General features: G+C 40.5%; 2 non-coding genes across 2 annotated transcripts; both read left to right on the top strand.

Moving 5' to 3' along the window:
- Positions 1-7,079: 7,079 nt before the first annotated feature.
- Positions 7,080-7,152, top strand: TRNAR-UCG (transfer RNA arginine (anticodon UCG)). The gene has a single exon. It is a non-coding gene; the product is annotated as a tRNA-Arg (tRNA).
- Positions 7,153-12,552: 5,400 nt separating this feature from the next.
- TRNAR-UCG (transfer RNA arginine (anticodon UCG)) lies at positions 12,553-12,625 on the top strand. The gene has a single exon. It is a non-coding gene; the product is annotated as a tRNA-Arg (tRNA).
- The last annotated feature ends 1,977 nt before the right edge of the window (positions 12,626-14,602 follow it).

Below are 14,602 nucleotides of genomic sequence, written 5' to 3'. Positions count from 1 at the left end.
GGAGTATGTATTGTGATGTGGTTCTCTGACTGCTTCTGTCCACTTGCCAAAAGTTCCAAGGCCCTATGATAGCACAAAAACGGTAAGATTGAAGTGGTGGGTGCCGGAGGTTTAAAATGGTCAGTTTAATTAAAGACAGAAAAGTGAAACGAATGACTGCAGAAATACTGTATGTGGCCATGAACTGAGATGAAAGGATGATTTTGGAACTCTGTCTTGCAGATTACCCTCAATGCCGCAATGGATAGGGCACTACTCTCACAGACCAGGGTGTGTAAGTTCAAGTCTATCTGAGGTGCACACCCTGAACTAATACATTTTTGCTGAAACCTAATGATATTGTTTACTCTTCCTCGTAGCAGCTTGCCAGGGTGATAGTATATTGCAACAGAACCATTCCACTTCTTCACTGAAAAGAGTCATGCTGGTTACCCAAATGTGCAGCGTGTCATTTTATACAGCTTTCTTTATTGAAATTAAACTTGGACTCACTTGAAGTATTCTCTTTCAAAATGAATGTTTTGAGCTGCTGTGAATTTTATTTCTAGAGGTGGTGACAGGCTTTCAGGTACGTGCTTAGGTCAAGGCCCTGTTCATGTCACTTGTATAAGCTAATTCAGGGAGCAAATTAGCAAGTCAAGAAATGGGAAGTCTGAACTACTGTCAAAGCAGTTTCATTCTCTTTTCAAATCATCCAAAAATACCATTGCAGCATAAAACAGAGTATTCAATAAAAGAAGAAAGGAGGATTAACAGCAAAAAAGCACATCATAAGATATGAAACTTTGGAAATTATCTAGATATTGTTTGAAAAAACTCCTTTGATGGAAAGAAGATGAAGAACGGTATGGGATCCTGTCCTGCGCACCTGTAATTGATATGTTCCACATCCATTCATACCACCTAACCCTAAACACATAAACATACTGCTGTCAGTGACCATGTGGCCTAATGGATAAGGCATCTGACTTCGGATCAGAAGATTGAGGGTTTGAGTACCTTCATGGTTGAGACTTTTCATCACAGCACCCAACTTATCTTTACATACAAACTGGAAATACACTCTTACAATACTCCATTCACTCTCACTCATTAAGAAAGCCCAATGCAAACTTCACAATCAGTCACGTTATGCCTTCAGCATTGCTACTTTTCTGTCTTTCTGCCATACCAAAGAACCTCTTCATAAATGCCATGGATATGCAATACGTATACAACAATATGACGTGGCACAATCATTCCGAACAGAACTGTGGGTAGATTCAGTGCAGGGAGTGTGTGCGTGCAGAAAGCAGAAACTATGCATGGGTAGAAGCTCTATGATTTTCTCCAGGAATAATGCAAATTGTCCCTCAGAAAAAGTATAGTACTAGAGAAGAATCATAAAGGATTGACACAATTGCTGCCTTTGCTGTTGCCCCAGTTGTGTAATCTGTCAAGGACTGGTCTCCTGCAGATTGAGGCACCTAGTTGCAATTGTGTGGTAAAAATCACCCTTACCACCATTTTTGCTATAAACTTGAGATCTTTCTGAGATACTATCTCACAGACTTCTTATGAATGAGGAACTCTGAAATTGTCACATTCCAATTTGTACGTCCTTAAAACTATGCTGGTTATTCAAATGGGCAGATTGTTTTTTAAATTCCTTTCTGTCTCTAGTTGTAGTTATATTGATACAGAGGCATAATTGTTGAATGATATATATTGGTTTGATTGAAATATGTTCATAGAGGTGGTGATAGGCTTTCTGTGTCTGTCTGAGAGCAAGGACCGGTTAACGTGTTTTTCCAAGAGCAGTTTGTTGTGAAAGGTATCAGGCAAAGGAGTATGTATTGTGATGTGGTTCTCTGACTGCTTCTGTCCACTTGCCAAAAGTTCCAAGGCCCTATGATAGCACAAAAACGGTAAGATTGAAGTGGTGGGTGCCGGAGGTTTAAAATGGTCAGTTTAATTAAAGACAGAAAAGTGAAACGAATGACTGCAGAAATACTCTATGTGGCCATGAACTGAGATGAATGGATGATTTTGGAACTCTGTCTTGCAGATTACCCTCAATGCCGCAATGGATAGGGCACTACTCTCACAGACCAGGGTGTGTAAGTTTAAGTCTATCTGAGGTGCACACCCTGAACTAATACATTTTTGCTGAAACCTAATCATATTGTTTACTCTTCCTCGTAGCAGCTTGCCAGGGTGATAGTATATTGCAACAGAACCATTCCACTTCTTCACTGAAAAGTGTCATGCTGGTTACCCAAATGTGCAGCGTGTCATTTTATACAGCTTTCTTTATTGAAATTAAACTTGGACTCACTTGAAATATTCTCTTTCAAAATTAATGTTTTGAGCTGCTGTGAATTTTATTTCTAGAGGTGGTGACAGGCTTTCAGGTACGTGCTTAGGTCAAGGCCCTGTTCATGTCACTTGTATAAGCTAATTCAGGGAGCAAATTAGCAAGTCAAGAAATGGGAAGTCTGAACTACTGTTAAAGCAGTTTCATTCTCTTTTCAAATAATCCCAAAATACCATTGCAGCATAAAACAGAGTATTCAATAAAAGAAGAAAGGAGGATTAACGGCAAAAAAGCACATCATAAGATATGAAACTTTGGAAATTATCTAGATATTGTTTGAAAAAACTCCTTTGATGGAAAGAAGATGAAGAACGGTATGGGATCCTGTCCTGAGCACCAGTAATTGATATGTTCCTCATCCATTCATACCACCTAACCCTAAACACCCAATCCTATTGCAGTCAGTGACAATGTGGCCTAATGGATAAGGCGTCTGACTTCGGATCAGAAAATTGAGGGTTCGCGTAGCTTCATGGTTGAGTCTTTTTCTCACAGCACCCAACTTATCTTTACATACAAACTGGAAACACACTCTTACAATACTCCTTTCACTCTCACTCATTAAGAAAGCCCAATGCAAACTGCACACTCAGTCACGTTGTGCCTTCAGCATTGCTACTTTTCTGTCCTTCTGCCATACCAAAGTACCTCTTCATAAATTCCATGGATATGCAATACGTATGCAACAATATGACACGGCACAATCATTCTTAACAGAACTGTGGGTAGATGCAGTGCAGGGAGTGTGTGCGTGCAGAAAGCAGAAACTATGCATGCGTAGAAGCTCTATGATTTTCTCCAGGAATAATGCTAATTGTCCCTGTTGGAAAATGGGTTATTGGTAGGGCAGGTAGGTACCTACACCTAGCAACAAGCCACTAACCTCCACATAGGTACAGTTAGGTCTCAGTAAATTAATCCCAGCTCAACCCTTGGTAGCTTGGCAACGAGCGTTAAGGCTTAACTTAGGAGACAAAGTGTAAAGCATTCAAATATCACAAAACAGTAATTAAATAAAACACAGGAAACAGTTTAAAAATCCAAAACCAATTTATGAAAATAGTTTATATTTTTATCTTTAAAATGACACAAAAACGATTAAAATCGGTTCAGGGGAACCGGAGATATGAATTTTTAAAGAATTATTACTTTTCTAGCGCTTAGAAACAAAAAGCGCCAATCGGGTCATCTGGTTGCACCTCGACCGGGGCAAAGTCAAACTTTCAGGCCGACCGCGATGGAGCCCTGCAGGTCTACAGGTCGCGGGAGGCCTCGGTTAAAAAGTTACCTTCTGACTTAGTCTTTATTTTGAAGTTTTTCTTCACCGGGACGAACCTGCCAGTTGAATCCGACCTCCTGGAGCCCTTGTCCGGATACGCGATGTGGGTTTCCTCGGTGGAGACTTTTACCTTCGGACTCAGTCGTTTTTTCGAGATGAAAATCCTTCGACCGGGGTAAACCTGGATCTTGATCCGACGTCCATGGAGCCCTTCTCGGATACGATGGCTGGGAGGTCCCGGTCAACTTTTTACGTTCGGACTTAGTCTCTTTTTTGGATGTTTTTCTTTACCGGGACGAACCACGAAGTCAGGCCGGGTCGCGGTTGAGGCAAGCCGGCTAGAATTTCCACGGCGGGTCGGTCCCTCTCTGGAGCTTTTTTCCCAAAATTCTCAAATCTTTTCCAAACTTCTGGGGCTTCACCCAGATGTTCTTTTAAGGTTCTTTTGGGGTCCACAGCTCACCCCAAGGGTCCAGAAGTTCTGTGATGGTCCTTGGGGGTGCGGACTTCAACTCCCAGAATGCACCTGGCGCAAACTCCTTTTTGGCCACTGGACAGTGGTCAGCTGGTCGCTTTCTTCAGGAGTTGGTGCAGGGGACTCTGGTTTAGCAATTTTTCACCTGTAGCAAACAGGGAGTCCCTCCTTGAACCAGTTGAAGCCAGGCAAAGTCCTTCTTGTGGTGAAGCCCAAGTGTGCAGCTGGTGCAGTCCTTCTGAGTGCAGGTTCCAGGTGCAGGCCAGGGGTCCAGCAGGGCAGTCCTTCTTCTCCTTAAGTTCTTTCTTCTTGAAATTTGGTGGGGATCTGAGGCGTGGGTGCAGGTCTGCCAGTTTTATCCTTGCTCCTGGGTGAAAAGCAGGGGGGCCCTGGTTCTCCAATCAGGGACAGGGTCGTCCCCCTGTGATGACCACTTCCTGGGAAGTGTGGCAAAAATCCATCCCAGAAGGCAACAGTCTCTAAAAATCCAACATGGATGAATCTGATTTTTGGAGGTTACATCTGGCTGAGCCCACGCACTGGTGTGGCTAAAAATCATAAACACACCCCTCTCCTGCCCTCTCCTAATCTAATCAAGGTGGCACCTAATTGTCTGGGGTTGCAGGATGTGGGGGTGTTGCTGGGTGCTCCAAATGTCCTTCTCTGCCTTTGAAGACCAGTTTGGCAGCCCTCCCCCTTCCTGCCTCACCATCTGCTGAGGGGAGATTCTCTCCCCCAAGCACATTCCTTTGTGTGAAGCCTGGCCACTTCACACCTCATCAAGGCAGCCTGGCAGAAGCTGCTGCAGGCTGGCCAATCAGAGCACAGCAGCAAAAACAATGCAGAGCTGAAATTGGCAACTTTTTAGGTAAAGTCTAAACTTTTTACCTGGACAAGTTATATTAAATCCAACAACTGGAAGTTGTGGGATTTATTACAACAATCAATTTGATACCAAATTCTTGGTATGTAACATTTAAGGAGACTTTAAAATTTAAAATAAAGTCTGCCCATTCTAGCCTATGAAGGCCATTTACTTCAATGAGGGAAAAACAAATTTGGCTGTTTTTACCTCACCAGGGCTTATAAATCTATTTTTATAAAGTCCCTGCTTATAGTTACATGGCACCCAGCCCTAGGGGCACATAGGGCACACCTTAGGGGTGACTTATATGTAAAAATAAGGTAGTTTAAGACTTTGGAAGTACCTTTAATTCCAAAGTCGAATTTGCATATAACTTTAATTTAAAAGCAGCCAGCAAGGCAGGCTTGCTTTTAAAATGACACTGGGCACCTCAGCAATGCACCTAGGTGTGCACCACCTATGCTGTGGTCCCTAAACCTACATGCCCTACCATATACTAGGGACTTATAGGTAGGTTAACTTAGCCAATTATAATTAGCCTAATTTGCATATCCATTTTACACAGAGCACAGGCCCTGGGACTGGTTAGCAGTACCCAGGGCACCAACAAAGTCAGGAAAACACCAGCAAAAAGAGGAAAATGGGGGCAAAAAGTTACGGGGCCTCTGCAATCAGCCCTGTTTTCTCACAGTCCCTCAGAAAAAATATAGTACTGGAGAAGAATCATAAAGGATTGACACAATTGCTGCCTTTGCTGTTGCCCCAATTGTGTAATCTGTCAAGGACTTGTCTCTTGCAGATTGAGGCACCTAGTTGCAATTGTGTGGTATAAATCACCCTTACAACCATTTTTGCTATAAACTTGAGATCTTTCTGAGATACTATCTCACATACTTCTTTTGAATGAGGAACTCTGAAATTGTCACATTCCAATTTGTACGTCCTTAAAACTCTGCTGGTTATTCAAATGGGCAGATTGTTTTTTAAATTCCTTTCTGTCTCGAGTTGTAGTTATATTGATACAGAGGCATAATTGTTGAATGATATATATTGGTTTGATTGAAATATGTTCGTAGAGGTGGTGATAGGCTTTCTGTGTCTGTCTGAGAGCAAGAACCGGTTAACGTCTTTTTCCAAGAGCAGTTTGTTGTGAAAGGTATCAGGCAAAGGAGTATGTATTGTGATGTGGTTCTCTGACTGCTTCTGTCCACTTGCCAAAAGTTCCAAGGCCCTATGATAGCACAAAAACTGTAAGATTGAAGTGGTGGGTGCCGGAGGTTTAAAATGGTCAGTTTAATTAAAGACAGAAAAGTGAAACGAATGACTGCAGAAATACTGTATGTGGCCATGAACTGAGATGAAAGGATGATTTTGGAACTCTGTCTTGCAGATTACCCTCAATGCCGCAATGGATAGGGCACTACTCTCACAGACCAGGGTGTGTAAGTTTAAGTCTATCGGAGGTGCACACCCTGAACTAATACATTTTTGCTGAAACCTAATCATATTGTTTACTCTTCCTCGTAGCAGCTTGCCAGGGTGATAGTATATTGCAACAGAACCATTCCACTTCTTCACTGAAAAGTGTCATGTTGGTTACCCAAATGTGCAGCGTGTCATTTTATACAGCTTTCTTTATTGAAATTAAACTTGGACTCACTTGAAATATTCTCTTTCAAAATGAATGTTTTGAGCTGCTGTGAATTTTATTTCTAGAGGTGGTGACAGCCTTTCAGGTACGTGCGTAGGTCAAGGCCCTGTTCATGTCACTTGTATAAGCTAATTCAGGGAGCAAATTAGCAAGTCAAGAAATGGGAAGTCTGAACTACTATTAAAGCAGTTTCATTCTCTTTTCAAATAATCCAAAAATACCATTGCAGCATAAAACAGAGTATTCAATAAAAGAAGAAGGAGGATTAACGGCAAAAAAGCACATCATAAGATATGAAACTTTGGAAATTATCTAGATATTGTTTGAAAAAACTCCTTTGATGGAAAGAAGATGAAGAACGGTATGGGATCCTGTCCTGCGCACCTGTAATTGATATGTTCCACATCCATTCATACCACCTAACCCTAAACACCCAAACAGATTGCAGTCAGTGACCATGTAGCCTAATGGATAAGGCGTCTGACTTCGGATCAGAAGATTGAGGGTTTGAGTCCCTTCATGGTTGAGTCTTTTTGTCACAGCACCCAACTTATCTACACATACAAACTGGAAATACACTCTTACAATACTCATTTCACTCTCACTCATTAAGAAAGCCCAATGCAAACTGCACAATCAGTCATGTTATACCTTCAGCATTGCTACTTTTCTGTCTTTCTGCCATACCAAAGTACCTCTTCATAAATGCCACGGATATGCAATACGTATACAACAATATGTCATGGCACAATCATTCCGAACAGAACTGTGGGTAGACTCAGTGCAGGGAGTGTGTGCGTGCAGAAAGCAGAAACTATGCATGGGTAGAAGCTCTATGATTTTCTCCAGGAATAATGCAAATTGTCCCTCAGAAAAAGTATAGTACTAGAGAAGAATCATAAAGGATTGACACAATTGCTGCCTTTGCTGTTGCCCCAGTTGTGTAATCTGTCAAGGACTGGTCTCTTGCAGATTGAGGCACCTAGTTGCAATTGTGTGGTAAAAATCACCCTTACAATCATTTTTGCTATAAACTTGAGATCTTTCTGAGATACTATCTCACAGACTTCTTATGAATGAGGAACTCTGAAATTGTCACATTCCAATTTGTACGTCCTTAAAACTCTGCTGGTTATTCAAATGGGCAGATTGTTTTTTAAATTCCTTTCTGTCTCGAGTTGTAGTTATATTGATACAGAGGCATAATTGTTGAATGATATATATTGGTTTGATTGAAATATGTTCGTAGAGGTGGTGATAGGCTTTCTGTGTCTGTCTGAGAGCAAGGACCGGTTAACGTATTTTTCCAAGAGCAGTTTGTTGTGAAAGGTATCAGGCAAAGGAGTATGTAATGTGATGTGGTTCTCTGACTGCTTCTGTCCACTTGCCAAAAGTTCCAAGGCCCTATGATAGCACAGAAACGGTAAGATTGAAGTGGTGGGTGCCGGAGGTTTAAAATGGTCAGTTTAATTGAAGACAGAAAAGTGAAACGAATGACTGCAGAAATACTGTATGTGGCCATGAACTGAGATGAAAGGATGATTTTGGAACTCTGTCTTGCAGATTACCCTCAATGCCGCAATGGATAGGGCACTACTCTCACAGACCAGGGTGTGTAAGTTTAAGTCTATCTGAGGTGCACACCCTGAACTAATACATTTTTGCTGAAACCTAATCATATTGTTTACTCTTCCTCGTAGCAGCTTGCCAGGGTGATAGTATATTGCAACAGAACCATTCCACTTCTTCACTGAAAAGTGTCATGTTGGTTACCTAAATGTGCAGCGTGTCATTTTATACAGCTTTCTTTATTGAAATTAAACTTGGACTCACTTGAAATATTCTCTTTCAAAATGAATGTTTTGAGCTGCTGTGAATTTTATTTCCAGAGGTGGTGACAGCCTTTCAGGTACGTGCTTAGGTCAAGGCCCTGTTCATGTCACTTGTATAAGCTAATTCAGGGAGCAAATTAGCAAGTCAATAAATGGGAAGTCTGAACTACTATTAAAGCAGTTTCATTCTCTTTTCAAATAATCCAAAAATACCATTGCAGCATAAAACAGAGCATTCAATAAAAGAAGAAGGAGTATTAACGGCAAAAAAGCACATCATAAGATATGAAACTTTGGAAATTATCTAGATATTGTTTGAAAAAACTCCTTTGATGGAAAGAAGATGAAGAACGGTATGGGATCCTGTCCTGCGCACCTGTAATTGATATGTTCCACATCCATTCATACCACCTAACCCTAAACACCCAAACATATTGCAGTCAGTGACCATGTGGCCTAATGGATAAGGGGTCTGACTTCGGATCAGAAGATTGAGGGTTTGAGTCCCTTCACGGTTCAGTCTTTTTCTCACAGCACCCAACTTATCTTTACATACAAACTGGAAATACACTCTTACAATACTCATTTCACTCTCACTCATTAAGAAAGCCCAATGCAAACTGCACAATCAGTCATGTTATACCTTCAGCATTGCTACTTTTCTGTCTTTCTGCCATACCAAAGTACCTCTTCATAAATGCCACGGATATGCAATACGTATACAACAATATGTCATGGCACAATCATTCCGAACAGAACTGTGGGTAGACTCAGTGCAGGGAGTGTGTGCGTGCAGAAAGCAGAAACTATGCATGGGTAGAAGCTCTATGATTTTCTCCAGGAATAATGCAAATTGTCCCTCAGAAAAAGTATAGTACTAGAGAAGAATCATAAACGATTGACACAATTGCTGCCTTTGCTGTTGCCCCAGTTGTGTAATCTGTCAAGGACTGGTCTCTTGCAGATTGAGGCACCTAGTTGCAATTGTGTGGTAAAAATTACCCTTACAACCATTTTTGCTATAAACTTGAGATCTTTCTGAGATACTATCTCACAGACTTCTTATGAATGAGGAACTCTGAAATTGTCACATTCCAATTTGTACGTCCTTAAAATTATGCTGGTTATTCAAAAGGGCAGATTGTTTTTTAAATTCCTTTCTGTCTCGAGTTGTAGTTATATTGATACAGAGGCATAATTGTTGAATGATATATATTGGTTTGATTGAAATATGTTCGTAGAGGTGGTGATAGGCTTTCTGTGTCTGTCTGAGAGCAAGAACCGGTTAACGTATTTTTCCAAGAGCAGTTTGTTGTGAAAGGTATCAGGCAAAGGAGTATGTATTGTGATGTGGTTCTCTGACTGCTTCTGTCCACTTGCCAAAAGTTCCAAGGCCCTATGATAGCACAAAAACGGTAAGATTGAAGTGGTGGGTGCCGGAGGTTTAAAATGGTCAGTTTAATTAAAGACAGAAAAGTGAAACGAATGACTGCAGAAATACTGTATGTGGCCATGAACTGAGATGAAAGGATGATTTTGGAACTCTGTCTTGCAGATTACCCTCAATGCCGCAATGGATAGGGCACTACTCTCACAGACCAGGGTGTGTAAGTTCAAGTCTATCTGAGGTGCACACCCTGAACTAATACATTTTTGCTGAAACCTAATGATATTGTTTACTCTTCCTCGTAGCAGCTTGCCAGGGTGATAGTATATTGCAACAGAACCATTCCACTTCTTCACTGAAAAGAGTCATGCTGGTTACCCAAATGTGCAGCGTGTCATTTTATACAGCTTTCTTTATTGAAATTAAACTTGGACTCACTTGAAGTATTCTCTTTCAAAATGAATGTTTTGAGCTGCTGTGAATTTTATTTCTAGAGGTGGTGACAGGCTTTCAGGTACGTGCTTAGGTCAAGGCCCTGTTCATGTCACTTGTATAAGCTAATTCAGGGAGCAAATTAGCAAGTCAAGAAATGGGAAGTCTGAACTACTGTCAAAGCAGTTTCATTCTCTTTTCAAATCATCCAAAAATACCATTGCAGCATAAAACAGAGTATTCAATAAAAGAAGAAAGGAGGATTAACAGCAAAAAAGCACATCATAAGAAATGAAACTTTGGAAATTATCTAGATATTGTTTGAAAAAACTCCTTTGATGGAAAGAAGATGAAGAACGGTATGGGATCCTGTCCTGCGCACCTGTAATTGATATGTTCCACATCCATTCATACCACCTAACCCTAAACACATAAACATACTGCTGTCAGTGACCATGTGGCCTAATGGATAAGGCATCTGACTTCGGATCAGAAGATTGAGGGTTTGAGTACCTTCATGGTTGAGACTTTTCATCACAGCACCCAACTTATCTTTACATACAAACTGGAAATACACTCTTACAATACTCCTTTCACTCTCACTCATTAAGAAAGCCCAATGCAAACTGCACAATCAGTCACGTTATGCCTTCAGCATTGCTACTTTTCTGTCTTTCTGCCATACCAAAGAACCTCTTCATAAATGCCATGGATATGCAATACGTATACAACAATATGACGTGGCACAATCATTCCGAACAGAACTGTGGGTAGATTCAGTGCAGGGAGTGTGTGCGTGCAGAAAGCAGAAACTATGCATGGGTAGAAGCTCTATGATTTTCTCCAGGAATAATGCAAATTGTCCCTCAGAAAAAGTATAGTACTAGAGAAGAATCATAAAGGATTGACACAATTGCTGCCTTTGCTGTTGCCCCAGTTGTGTAATCTGTCAAGGACTGGTCTCCTGCAGATTGAGGCACCTAGTTGCAATTGTGTGGTAAAAATCACCCTTACCACCATTTTTGCTATAAACTTGAGATCTTTCTGAGATACTATCTCACAGACTTCTTATGAATGAGGAACTCTGAAATTGTCACATTCCAATTTGTACGTCCTTAAAACTATGCTGGTTATTCAAATGGGCAGATTGTTTTTTAAATTCCTTTCTGTCTCTAGTTGTAGTTATATTGATACAGAGGCATAATTGTTGAATGATATATATTGGTTTGATTGAAATATGTTCATAGAGGTGGTGATAGGCTTTCTGTGTCTGTCTGAGAGCAAGGACCGGTTAACGTGTTTTTCCAAGAGCAGTTTGTTGTGAAAGGTATCAGGCAAAGGAGTATGTATTGTGATGTGGTTCTCTGACTGCTTCTGTCCACTTGCCAAAAGTTCCAAGGCCCTATGATAGCACAAAAACGGTAAGATTGAAGTGGTGGGTGCCGGAGATTTAAAATGGTCAGTTTAATTAAAGACAGAAAAGTGAAACGAATGACTGCAGAAATACTGTATGTGGCCATGAACTGAGATGAAAGGATGATTTTGGAACTCTGTCTTGCAGATTACCCTCAATGCCGCAATGGATAGGGCACTACTCTCACAGACCAGGGTGTGTAAGTTTAAGTCTATCGGATGTGCACACCCTGAACTAATACATTTTTGCTGAAACCTAATCATATTGTTTACTCTTCCTCGTAGCAGCTTGCCAGGGTGATAGTATATTGCAACAGAACCATTCCACTTCTTCACTGAAAAGTGTCATGTTGGTTACCCAAATGTGCAGCGTGTCATTTTATACAGCTTTCTTTATTGAAATTAAACTTGGACTCACTTGAAATATTCTCTTTCAAAATGAATGTTTTGAGCTGCTGTGAATTATATTTCTAGAGGTGGTGACAGCCTTTCAGGTACGTGCTTAGGTCAAGGCACTGTTCATGTCACTTGTATAAGCTAATTCAGGGAGCAAATTAGCAAGTCAAGAAATGGGAAGTCTGAACTACTATTAAAGCAGTTTCATTCTCTTTTCAAATAATCCAAAAATACCATTGCAGCATAAAACAGAGTATTCAATAAAAGAAGAAGGAGGATTAACGGCAAAAAAGCACATCATAAGATATGAAACTTTGGAAATTATCTAGAGATTGTTTGAAAAAACTCCTTTGATGGAAAGAAGATGAAGAACGGTATGGGATCCTGTCCTGCGCACCTGTAATTGATATGTTCCACATCCATTCATACCACCTAACCCTAAACACCCAAACATATTGCAGTCAGTGACCATGTGGCCTAATGGATAAGGCGTCTGACTTCGGATCAGAAGGTTGAGGGTTCGAGTCCCTTCATGGTTGAGTCTTTTTGTCACAGCACCCAACTTATCTTTACATACAAACTGGAAATACACTCTTACAATACTCATTTCACTCTCACTCATTAAGAAAGCCCAATGCAAACTGCACAATCAGTCATGTTATACCTTCAGCATTGCTACTTTTCTGTCTTTCTGCCATACCAAAGTACCTCTTCATAAATGCCACGGATATGCAATACGTAAACAACAATATGTCATGGCACAATCATTCCGAACAGAACTGTGGGTAGACTCAGTGCAGGGAGTGTGTGCGTGCAGAAAGCAGAAACTATGCATGGGTAGAAGCTCTATGATTTTCTCCAGGAATAATGCAAATTGTCCCTCAGAAAAAGTATAGTACTAGAGAAGAATCATAAACGATTGACACAATTGCTGCCTTTGCTGTTGCCCCAGTTGTGTAATCTGTCAAGGACTGGTCTCTTGCAGATTGAGGCACCTAGTTGCAATTGTGTGGTAAAAATCACCCTTACAACCATTTTTGCTATAAACTTGAGATCTTTCTGAGATACTATCTCACAGACTTCTTATGAATGAGGAACTCTGAAATTGTCACATTCCAATTTGTACGTCCTTAAAAATATGCTGGTTATTCAAAAGGGCAGATTGTTTTTTAAATTCCTTTCTGTCTCGAGTTGTAGTTATATTGATACAGAGGCATAATTGTTGAATGATATATATTGGTTTGATTGAAATATGTTCGTAGAGGTGGTGATAGGCTTTCTGTGTCTGTCTGAGAGCAAGAACCGGTTAACGTCTTTTTCCAAGAGCAGTTTGTTGTGAAAGGTATCAGGCAAAGGAGTATGTATTGTGATGTGGTTCTCTGACTGCTTCTGTCCACTTGCCAAAAGTTCCAAGGCCCTATGATAGCACAAAAATGGTAAGATTGAAGTGGTGGGTGCCGGAGGTTTAAAATGGTCAGTTTAATTAAAGACAGAAAAGTGAAACGAATGACTGCAGAAATACTGTATGTAGCCATGAACTGAGATGAAAGGATGATTTTGGAACTCTGTCTTGCAGATTACCCTCAATGCCGCAATGGATAGGGCACTACTCTCACAGACCAGGGTGTGTAAGTTTAAGTCTATCTGAGGTGCACACCCTGAACTAATACATTTTTGCTGAAACCTAATCATATTGTTTACTCTTCCTCGTAGCAGCTTGCCAGGGTGATAGTATATTGCAACAGAACCATTCCACTTCTTCACTGAAAAGTGTCATGTTGGTTACCCAAATGTGCAGCGTGTCATTTTATACAGCTTTCTTTATTGAAATTAAACTTGGACTCACTTGAAATATTCTCTTTCAAAATGAATGTTTTGAGCTGCTGTGAATTTTATTTCCAGAGGTGGTGACAGCCTTTCAGGTACGTGCTTAGGTCAAGGCCTTGTTCATGTCACTTGTATAAGCTAATTCAGGGAGCAAATTAGCAAGTCAATAAATGGGAAGTCTGAACTACTGTCAAAGCAGTTTCATTCTCTTTTCAAATAATCCAAAAATACCATTGCAGCATAAAACAGAGTATTCAATAAAAGAAGAAGGAGGATTAACGGCAAAAAAGCACATCATAAGATATGAAACTTTGGAAATTATCTAGATATTGTTTGAAAAAACTCCTTTGATGGAAAGAAGATAAAGAACGGTATGGGATCCTGTCCTGCGCACCTGTAATTGATATGTTCCACATCCATTCATACCACCTAACCCTAAACACCCAAACATATTGCAGTCAGTGACCATGTGGCCTAATGGATAAGGCGTCTGACTTCGGATCAGAAGATTGAGGGTTCGCGTCCCTTCATGGTTGAGTCTTTTTGTCACAGCACCCAACTTATCTTTACATACAAACTGGAAATACACTCTTACAATAATCATTTCACTCTCACTCATTAAGAAAGCCCAATGCAAACTGCACAATCAGTCATGTTATACCTTCAGCATTGCTACTTTTCTGTCTTTC

The sequence above is a fragment of the Pleurodeles waltl genome, chromosome 4_1 (assembly GCF_031143425.1).
Source record: "Pleurodeles waltl isolate 20211129_DDA chromosome 4_1, aPleWal1.hap1.20221129, whole genome shotgun sequence".
Classification (NCBI taxonomy): domain Eukaryota; kingdom Metazoa; phylum Chordata; class Amphibia; order Caudata; family Salamandridae; genus Pleurodeles; species Pleurodeles waltl.
The sequence above is the reverse complement of the archived record's forward strand: the minus strand, read 5'-3'. Positions and strand labels throughout refer to the sequence as shown.